The sequence below is a fragment of the Enhydra lutris genome, unplaced genomic scaffold (genome assembly GCF_002288905.1).
Source record: "Enhydra lutris kenyoni isolate GAN:26980312 unplaced genomic scaffold, ASM228890v2 scaffoldscaffold8, whole genome shotgun sequence".
Classification (NCBI taxonomy): Eukaryota; Metazoa; Chordata; class Mammalia; order Carnivora; family Mustelidae; genus Enhydra; species Enhydra lutris.
Genome location: NW_019154092.1, coordinates 38,939,815 through 38,948,360, shown reverse-complemented (window position 1 = coordinate 38,948,360; position 8,546 = coordinate 38,939,815). Strand labels below are relative to the sequence as shown.

General features: G+C 42.4%; 1 protein-coding gene across 1 annotated transcript in view; it reads right to left on the bottom strand.

The window, feature by feature from the left end:
• The window catches only part of LOC111142391 (solute carrier family 14 member 2), a 52,565-nt gene that overhangs the window by 18,324 nt on the left and 25,695 nt on the right, over positions 1-8,546 (bottom strand). The gene's annotated exons all lie outside the window — the stretch shown is intronic.

The window sequence follows — 8,546 nt, the reverse complement described above, 5'->3', positions numbered from 1 at the left end:
TTCAAGCCTCATAGGATAGCCTTTTCTCATCAAGTTCACCAAAGATCCTTTGGTGCCAGTTTTGGATGAGATCACATATCACACAAGGTTACCCAAGGAGATCACATACCATAAAAGGTCGTTCTCTGATCAGATAACTTCAATATCCTGGAATGTTCCAGAAACATCTACTCTCTGTAGCTACACAGAATATGTCTATAGTAATCCAAGTTGGCTGTGTAAGAGAGGGGCACCAAAGAGAAAGGCTGTTAAGCTGGGAGGTTAAGATGTTTGTAGAAGCTCAGATGGTTTAGTTCTACTGCCATGTCTGAGGAAGGGGTACAGGACCTGAGGGGAAAGGCGAAGATGCCTGGACCAGGTACCTCCACCTTGAAAGCAGCAGGTAATGATCCCTAGGAAGAAAGTTTTCAAATTCACTGCATTAGCCTCCCACAGGTCAACTCCACATGGTGCTGCCTTGGGAGCCATCCTGATGTCAGAGTTGTGGGTTACAAAGTTGTGGAAAGGATGACAAATAGTGTGAAGACTTACCCAGCGAGCAGCTAGCATGGTAAGGGGACTTGAGGGCTGATGGATTAAGTTGGTTCCATCACCAGGTGAGCAAGAAGAGCTCAGAGCTATAAGTTAGGATCCCTGGACTTCTGTCCAGGCTCTTTTATCACCTGGACAGGTCCTTGGACAAATCATGGCTTCCTTATCTACACAGTAAGGGCTTTGAACTGTATCTATTTAAGATGTATCTATTTAAGGTTAGATATTATAGAGATATAGATAGATATAACGTATTAAGATACATTAAAATGTATCTATTTAAGACCTGTATATATTTAAGATGAGCTCTTCCAACTAGAAGCTTCCAGAATCTAAAATTCTCTTTGGAGTTCTTAGTAATGCTCCCTGTTTTAGGATGAGCTTCCCCAGACACCACAGTGCAGCAGAAGAAACAGAAAAACATCAGCCTTTCTTTTTTTTTCTCTTCCTCTGAAAAGTCAGATGGTCCATTGGCTGCGGGGAGTGATGGGGCTCTGTGGTTCAGGTCTCCCCTGCAAGACCTCTTACCTGGGTTCCTTCTGATTTCCTGGAGGAAATCCACAGGGCTGGCTGGAGGAATCTAGATCATCGGGATGTAGGAAGAAGCTTCTTTCCAATTAGGTGGCGTTTCTGGTCCTCAACTCCGGATGTTGGACTGATCCCTAATCCCAAAGCCCTTCACTTCCTGGAGCCGTCCTGCCCATCTTCTTGCTGTAGGTTCACTTTGCATTCCCTGACCCTATGCCTGGCACACGTCTTCCATTTGAGAAAGGGTATCATGGAGGAAGAGGGAGAGGAAAGGCAAATGTTCTTTCTGCAGCTTGTTCTCACTCTGGCCTTCCTGACAGAAGATTCTTTTTACACTCCCTGAGGAAGACTGGCTCTGGCTACCATGGTTCCCCCACCTGGTTTGATCAGCAGGTTTCCTTTAAAGGGCCAGAGCCAGAGATCCTGTAGTAGGAGCTTCCCTGTCCTCCCTCAGTTACTCTTCTCATTAGAAATTCGCTCCAGCATTTGCCTTTAAAGCATCATCTAAGTGTTGTCTCCTCAGGGGGCCAATTTGCCTTTCAACCTCAATAAACTCCCTTAATTCCCTATACACGCAGGGCACAGACTGGGGAACCCTATTGCCATCTCCAAGGAAATTTCTGCACAGCCCGATACTAGATGTTGTCTTTCTGGTTCTGTGGAAATTTTCAGACCTTTCCTCCTTCTCACTTATGCTGACAGGGGTCCTGAGGACTCACCACTGGATCCTCTCCGAGCAAGAAGGGCATGACCTAACCACTGCCTCCAGAAAGGACTTGAAGTCTATATATTAGGAAAGGCAACCCTCCCACATCTCATCGAGCTGTGGGGTCCGGTGGGCTGGACCAGTTTGAGGAGGGGAGCCCAATCTAAACACGTTTTGTTTGGCTTTGTGGTATGAGAGGTCAAGCATCACTCCCCCGCCTCCAGTCCATCCCAGGTTTGTGTACTTTCCCCCATACACACATGCATGCACACATACACATCACACACTCATTGATGGGGTGTGAGGCAGCCTACCCAGGTTTAGAAACAAAACCTCACATTGAGGAAATTAGCTACACCTGAGTAGATAATCTCCCTACTGACGTCAAAGGCCCCCTTCCTACCATGCCAGGTGTTTCAGAACTGCCAAAGAGGGGACCTGATCACAGAGGTCCCTCTGAAGAAGGAAAGCAAACAACAAGGGGGGCCCCACATTCCAGGGACAGGTGGAGCTGAGTAGAGATCAGTCCCCCACACAGGGTCCTTACTTTGGTATTGCTAGTTCAGGGCGCATGGGTGTCTGACAACCACACTTTCCTTGTCCCCCAGCGGCCAGCTCTTGGGTCAGTTCTGCATGCCCTGCCCCTTACCCTCTCGCTCTGGTCTTTCTTGAGGGTTCCTGAACTTCTTGCGGTGTGTTTCGTCCAGCCCCCAATCATCCATCTTCCCTGGAAGTGACAGGAAAGATGCCATCATGGAACCAGTTTGAAAAGACTGGAAATAAGTCTCCCTGAGGAGCCATTCACAAGTTCATATGCAGCCCAGGAGCCAAAGTAGACAAGTAGAGTGTCTGTGATACACACCAAGGGTGGGGCAAGCACGTGCTCTCCTGGAAGAGAGAAGATCAAGATGGAATCTTGTCCCAGGTGAGTCTCACTGAAGGCTGCAGCTCATATAACAATGGCTCCCCAAGACATCAGTCTATGCCTACAGATTATTTCCTTGAAGGCTCAGTCAGAATTCCCTTCAGAAATGAGTTTTATTCACAGCCTCCTGGCTCCCTTCAACTTCACATTACCAGTCTTATAGAAGGAGGAGGGCTGCATTGACCACTGGGGAGGTGAGATTTCTCCAGAATTGGCCAGAGTTCAGATGGAGTAAGTGCATGCTGGGCTAGATGTTCTCCAAAGACGTCCTTTACTTCTGTTCCAGCAGCCTGATCAGCGGTATAAGGGGGCTGAGGACCCCTATTTATCAATTTACAGGGGGCAACAAACACTTTTCCAGCAATCCCTCATCTCCCTCCTTGGGGCCTTGCAATGCTAGTTTCACTAGGGACAGAAGTGTTCCCTATGGGTTCTTCTATCTTCTCTGAATGGCAAGAGGTGTGAAAAGCCAGGCAAGTAAAAAAAAAAAAAAACAAAAACAAAAAACTCACATAAAAAGTGAATGCTTTTCAAGTTGCCAAATGAGACTGTGGTTTATTGAGTAGAAATCACACCCTCACTGAAACTGCCAACTCCTAACTAGTTTAGATTACAGTTGTCCCCAGACCCTCACAACCTTTATGACCAAAGGAAACAAATCTTGGACTCATATAAGAAGCACAAACAAACTGGGGCACATGGGTTTAATGTAACCACAAATACAGGCCATGAAGGTTTGAGTTTCCAAATGGGCAGATCTTAGAAAACTGACCCAAAGAAGAACTCCCTGAGAGGGGAGAGTGATAGAGGAGAGCCGTTCAAAGACAAGGCATGGTTGAGTGATGTTGGCACCTCAGGCTGCATCTCGTGTGGACAAGTATGTTGAGAATTTTGGCAAACTGTAGGAAAAGCTGTAAAGGCAAGAGTGGTATGCTCTTACTACATTTGATCTCCATGTTATTAACTTTTTGCCACTTCTGTGATGCCTTCTTCTCATTCCTCTGTAGGGATTCAGGGCTAGAGTATCAGTGAAACTAATGTTGGAAGAGAGAGGCTTGCTGGTCAGCTGGTCTACCCCCGGCCAGAATGAGCATTCCCAGCAGGCCTCTAGCCCTTGTCCCTGCACTGTCAGAACAGGGGACTCAGGGTCTTACAGGACTATTTCTCAGTCAACTTCCATTATAAAAATGTGCTCTTCTCCACGGATTCCAAGTCTACCTGCTTATCAGTCCCACTTAGTTACTCTTGCTCTATCCTCCGAAGTACTACTGAGTAAGCTGACTTCTTCCACATGCTTACTCCACACAGCAGATGGCCATTTACAGCTGCCTTTCTTTCTCCAAGCCAAATATAACAGTGTCATCATCTTTCCTGATGAAACAAAGGGGCTTCAGACCTCATTCACCCAGCTTGGCCTCACCTAGCATGTCCTCCATTGCCAAAGACTCTTTCAAGGTATGCTACCCATTTTTTTTTCTCTTTGTACTTTCCCCTCCTTTTTCATCTAACCTATTCTCAGAAATGACTCCTACAATTTAAGATGCAAATGATTGATCATGCTTACTGTGTTACCTTCCCAGCACTGTTTACAATTTAACAGGTTCAAAGCCTTGAACTGAAGGGATGGCTGGGAATGTTTGGGTATCAGGTAATGGCAAGATAGAGGATAAAAGACGAGGTACAGAAATCTTCCTGGGACCCTTACTGTCATGCTTGATACTTTTCCTGAATTGAAGACCAATCCGACCAGATAATTCACTCAAAATAATGAAACTGGTGCTGTGAACTTCTGTGGTTCAGGCAATCTGTGCTGTTACCCCCATCTTCACCTCAGGTGAGACTACTCACCTGGCCAGATGAATTCCCATAAAATGAATTCCTCGAAGGCAGGAACTGAGCTGATTCTTTCCTGGCCAAGCAGTGTCCTGAGTAACACGTTAACAGTTCCTCATACATGTCTTCTAGATGAATGAGTGAATGAGGTCAGACAATAAGGCAAAGTTTCCAAGGGGCTGGCTCATGAAAATTGGCAAGTGGCCTTGGGCACAACAAAAGAATAATATAAACAGACATGGAGATTCAAGATTCAAAATCCCAAAGATTTTCTGAAATGAAACACATGACTTTTGAACTAAAAAATTCAAGTTATCTCTTGAATTGAAGAAAAGAAAGGTTACTGTTGGGATCTGAATTGGTGGCCTGGAAGATCAAATGGAGGAAGTATCTTAAAGCAAAGCAAAAATACAAATGGTAAAAATTGTGAAGGAAGCAAGCAACTTGGAGCAGAGGTCGAGGAGACTGAGTATGTGGATAACAGGCATTCCAGAGACAGAAGAAGGACAAGATGGAAGGAGAGCAATAATCAGACAAATGTTAGAAGAAAAGCTGCTGAGCTGAAGAAAGACTTGAGTTTGCAGATTGAAAGGCAGGACTGATGAGACAAGACACACATTTAGGCTTGACTTAATAAAATTCCTGAAATCCACTGGAGAACATCTTATGATCTCTTAGAAAGAAAGAATATGCTATTTATAAAGGAAAAAGAATGAGATTGACATCAGTAATTTGTAATACCTGGAAGCCAGAAAATGGAAGGACAATGACTACAGATAGCTGAGGGAAAGTCTGTGGCCCAGGGATACTCCCCGGGCCCAAATGTCACTAACTTGCAAGGGAGAAACTTTGTGGATGTTCAGAGTCAGAGAACATGTCCCCCATATTGTCATATAGTATTTGAACAAAATATTCAATACTCAAACAAGAATCTAAACAAGTAATAAATGAATCAGAACAAAGACCATGAAATAAGGGAAGGTGAAGAATAAAGGAAATGGTGATAAAAGGTAACACGTCCACTCTACATTGTAAACTCCAAATGAACAATGATAGAATTACCGGGAATCTGGGGCACAGGGGCCCCGTAAGGATTTTGGCAAAAAATAAGAGGCAAGGGGAAAAAATTAAAAAATGATAAATAATCTCAGCAAGATCCAGGGGTGGGTGAAACTGGAGAAGTGAGTTGTGATAAAAGTAAAAGTGGGGGTTCTGGGGAGGAGAAGAGTGAATGTAGTATATAAGGCCTTTAGTTTCTCAGGGTGGGGAAGGAGCATCAGAGAAATGGGAACTCTTGTCACAGTAAACTATTGACATCTTGTTTTTATATGATAGAGAAACATACTTTTGATCATGAGTGTTGGGAGAGAAGCAGGAACAACTAGTGAAAGGGAAAAGAATGGTAGACTTCCAAAATAAACAAAGGGAAGAAGGAAAGAGGTAGTAGCATGATCATACTTGCAAAATGAAGAAAGTAAAAAGCCAAAGTAGTAATAGTAATATATTAGTAAAAAATAGTAAAAAAAAAATAGTAAAAAATAAAGCAAGGCAGAAGAAGTAAAACTAGCATATTGAAGGTTACACTAAATAGGAAGTGGCTCAATTACCTATTCAATTACAGAAACACTAAGATTAGTTTAAATATAAAACATTGCTAAATGCTATTCTTAAGAAACATAGTTAAAAGAAAATGATAAAGGTTGAAACAAAGGGTTAAGAAAACATTAGGAAGAAAGTAGGTATGGCAACATTAAGACCAGATAAGTTGGAATGAGGTTAAAAGCATGAACAAGGATAAAATAGGTAGTGTGTAATAGTAAAAGATAATATTAATGAAAAATCAATGATAGTCATTGCATAGGCACCAAACAATATAACTGATACATACATGAGACAAATGTTACAGAAATGCAAGAGAGTTTCATGAAACTCTACATTTATAGTTGCTGTTTTTTTGTTTTTGTTTTGTTTTTGTTTTTGTTTTTGGTAGGCTCCATGCTGGGCCCAGTGTGGCACTTGAACTCATGACCCTGAGATCAAGACCTGGGCTGAGATCGACAGACATTTAACCAAACTGAGTCACCCAGATGCCCCATAATTGAATTTTAATAAACTCTTTTCAGAATTAAGATCCCATAGACAAAAAAATAAATAAGCACATAGGAGAATTGAATAATGCAATTAACAAATCAATTTAATATGTATTTCCTTCAAATCAAAAGTTTGCATTTTGCATTTCCAAAATCGACCAAGTACTTGTCTACAAAGAAGAATTCATATAATTCTAAAATAAAGGTTTTACAGGCCGTTCTCTCTGCTCATAATGAAACTAGATATAGAGAGTTAAAAATATAAAAGATCCCAAGTGCTAGAAACTAAGAAATCACTCTTAAATAATTTTTGGGTCAAAGAGGAATCAAGACTAAAATTATAAACTATTCAAAACTAATCAAAGCAGAATACTTTATTCCCAAACCTATAGCACACAGCTATAGCTATACTCAGAGGAAAATTAATGGCCTTAAAATGCCTTTGTTTTTAAAGGAGAAAAATCTAAAATGAAGAAACTTTACATCAATTTTAAAACATGAGGAAAAAGGAACATTTAAATTTGAGAAAAACATGAAAAAACCCAGAAAAATAAATCAATAAAATAGAAAACAAACCAGAACTGTAGATAGCCAATAAAATGGATGAGCCCATCACAAACTTGATTAAGGAAAAGAGAGAGCCAAATTCCATGAATAACAGTAGGGTAACAATGTTTTAAATCTAAAGAAAATGGATTATTCCCTAGGAAACAAACTGAAGTTTGACCAAGAAGTAGAAAACGTGACTATGTCAGTTAACATAGTAGAGATTGAAATATGAGTCCCGATTGATGATTTGAAAGTACAGCAGGACAACATCACTTCACGGCTGACAGCAGAACTCATCCATGGAGGAGAGCAGACGGAAATGGGTGGGGGGAGATGATGAGGTCAGAGGGAAGAAATGAGAAGATCTGGGGAGGGGACAGTGGAGAGAGGGAGAGGATGGTGTGATAGGGACAATTTCAGACAGTACTCCTCTACTGCCCCCTGCTGCCCAACATATTCCTACTCTCTTTGATGACTATGTTCAGCCATATTTATGTTCAGCTACCATTTGTACAACCAGGAGCTGCTATCCAGAGTCTGGGGGTGATCACAGCAAAACAGCTGGGATGCGTACCCTAAAGCTCTTCTCCCTTCTCTCCTGGTGGCTCACTCCTGTGTAACCTCATGTTGGTGGTGTCTCTCTGGTTAAGATTCCTGCCTCTACATATCTATCCTACTCCTCAGTGGGATGGGAAGGCTCTGGTAAAGGCAGGACAGGGTCACTCCAGGGAGCTCTCCAAACTGCCTACCACTATTTGGGCTACTTCAGAAGACATATGGGCATCTGTCCATGGCCCATGGGCAGGGTGAGCTGCACTGGGCTGACTTTTCTTAGAGGGGTGGGGATTTTCATTTCCGCCCCACCCTTGTCCATGCCCACAAGAGAGACGCGGCATCTGCTTGCCAGACTGGCTTAGTAAGATTTGTTCTGCTCCAGAAGGAGCTTGGTTGACCACATTTGGGAAATACCATCGATTTTCTGCTTCTTAGCCCCAAAAGATGTTTTTTAAAAACACTTCCTTACTCCTGGACAACATCTCTTGGCAAGCGAATTCAGTGATTGACAATACTTCATCCAGGCAGTTCTTTCTTATTTTGAATTAGTAGATGTTTTCCTATTTTTACATAAATATCTGGCCATCTTGATCATAATGCATTATAGAATTTCTAAGGCCCTGTGGTTTTTCCAGACTTGCTGGACATGCTTTTTCCTTTTTCTGAATCACTTAGCTTTTATCCATTTTTCTTCCCATGAATTTGACAGCTGGCAATGCAGTTAACATTTAATTTCTACAGGGATAGAAGTGGGAACTTGGGAGAAAAAAAGCAACCCAGACACCTGTGACCAAAGTGGGACCTTGTTAATGACAGAGACGTGGGGTGG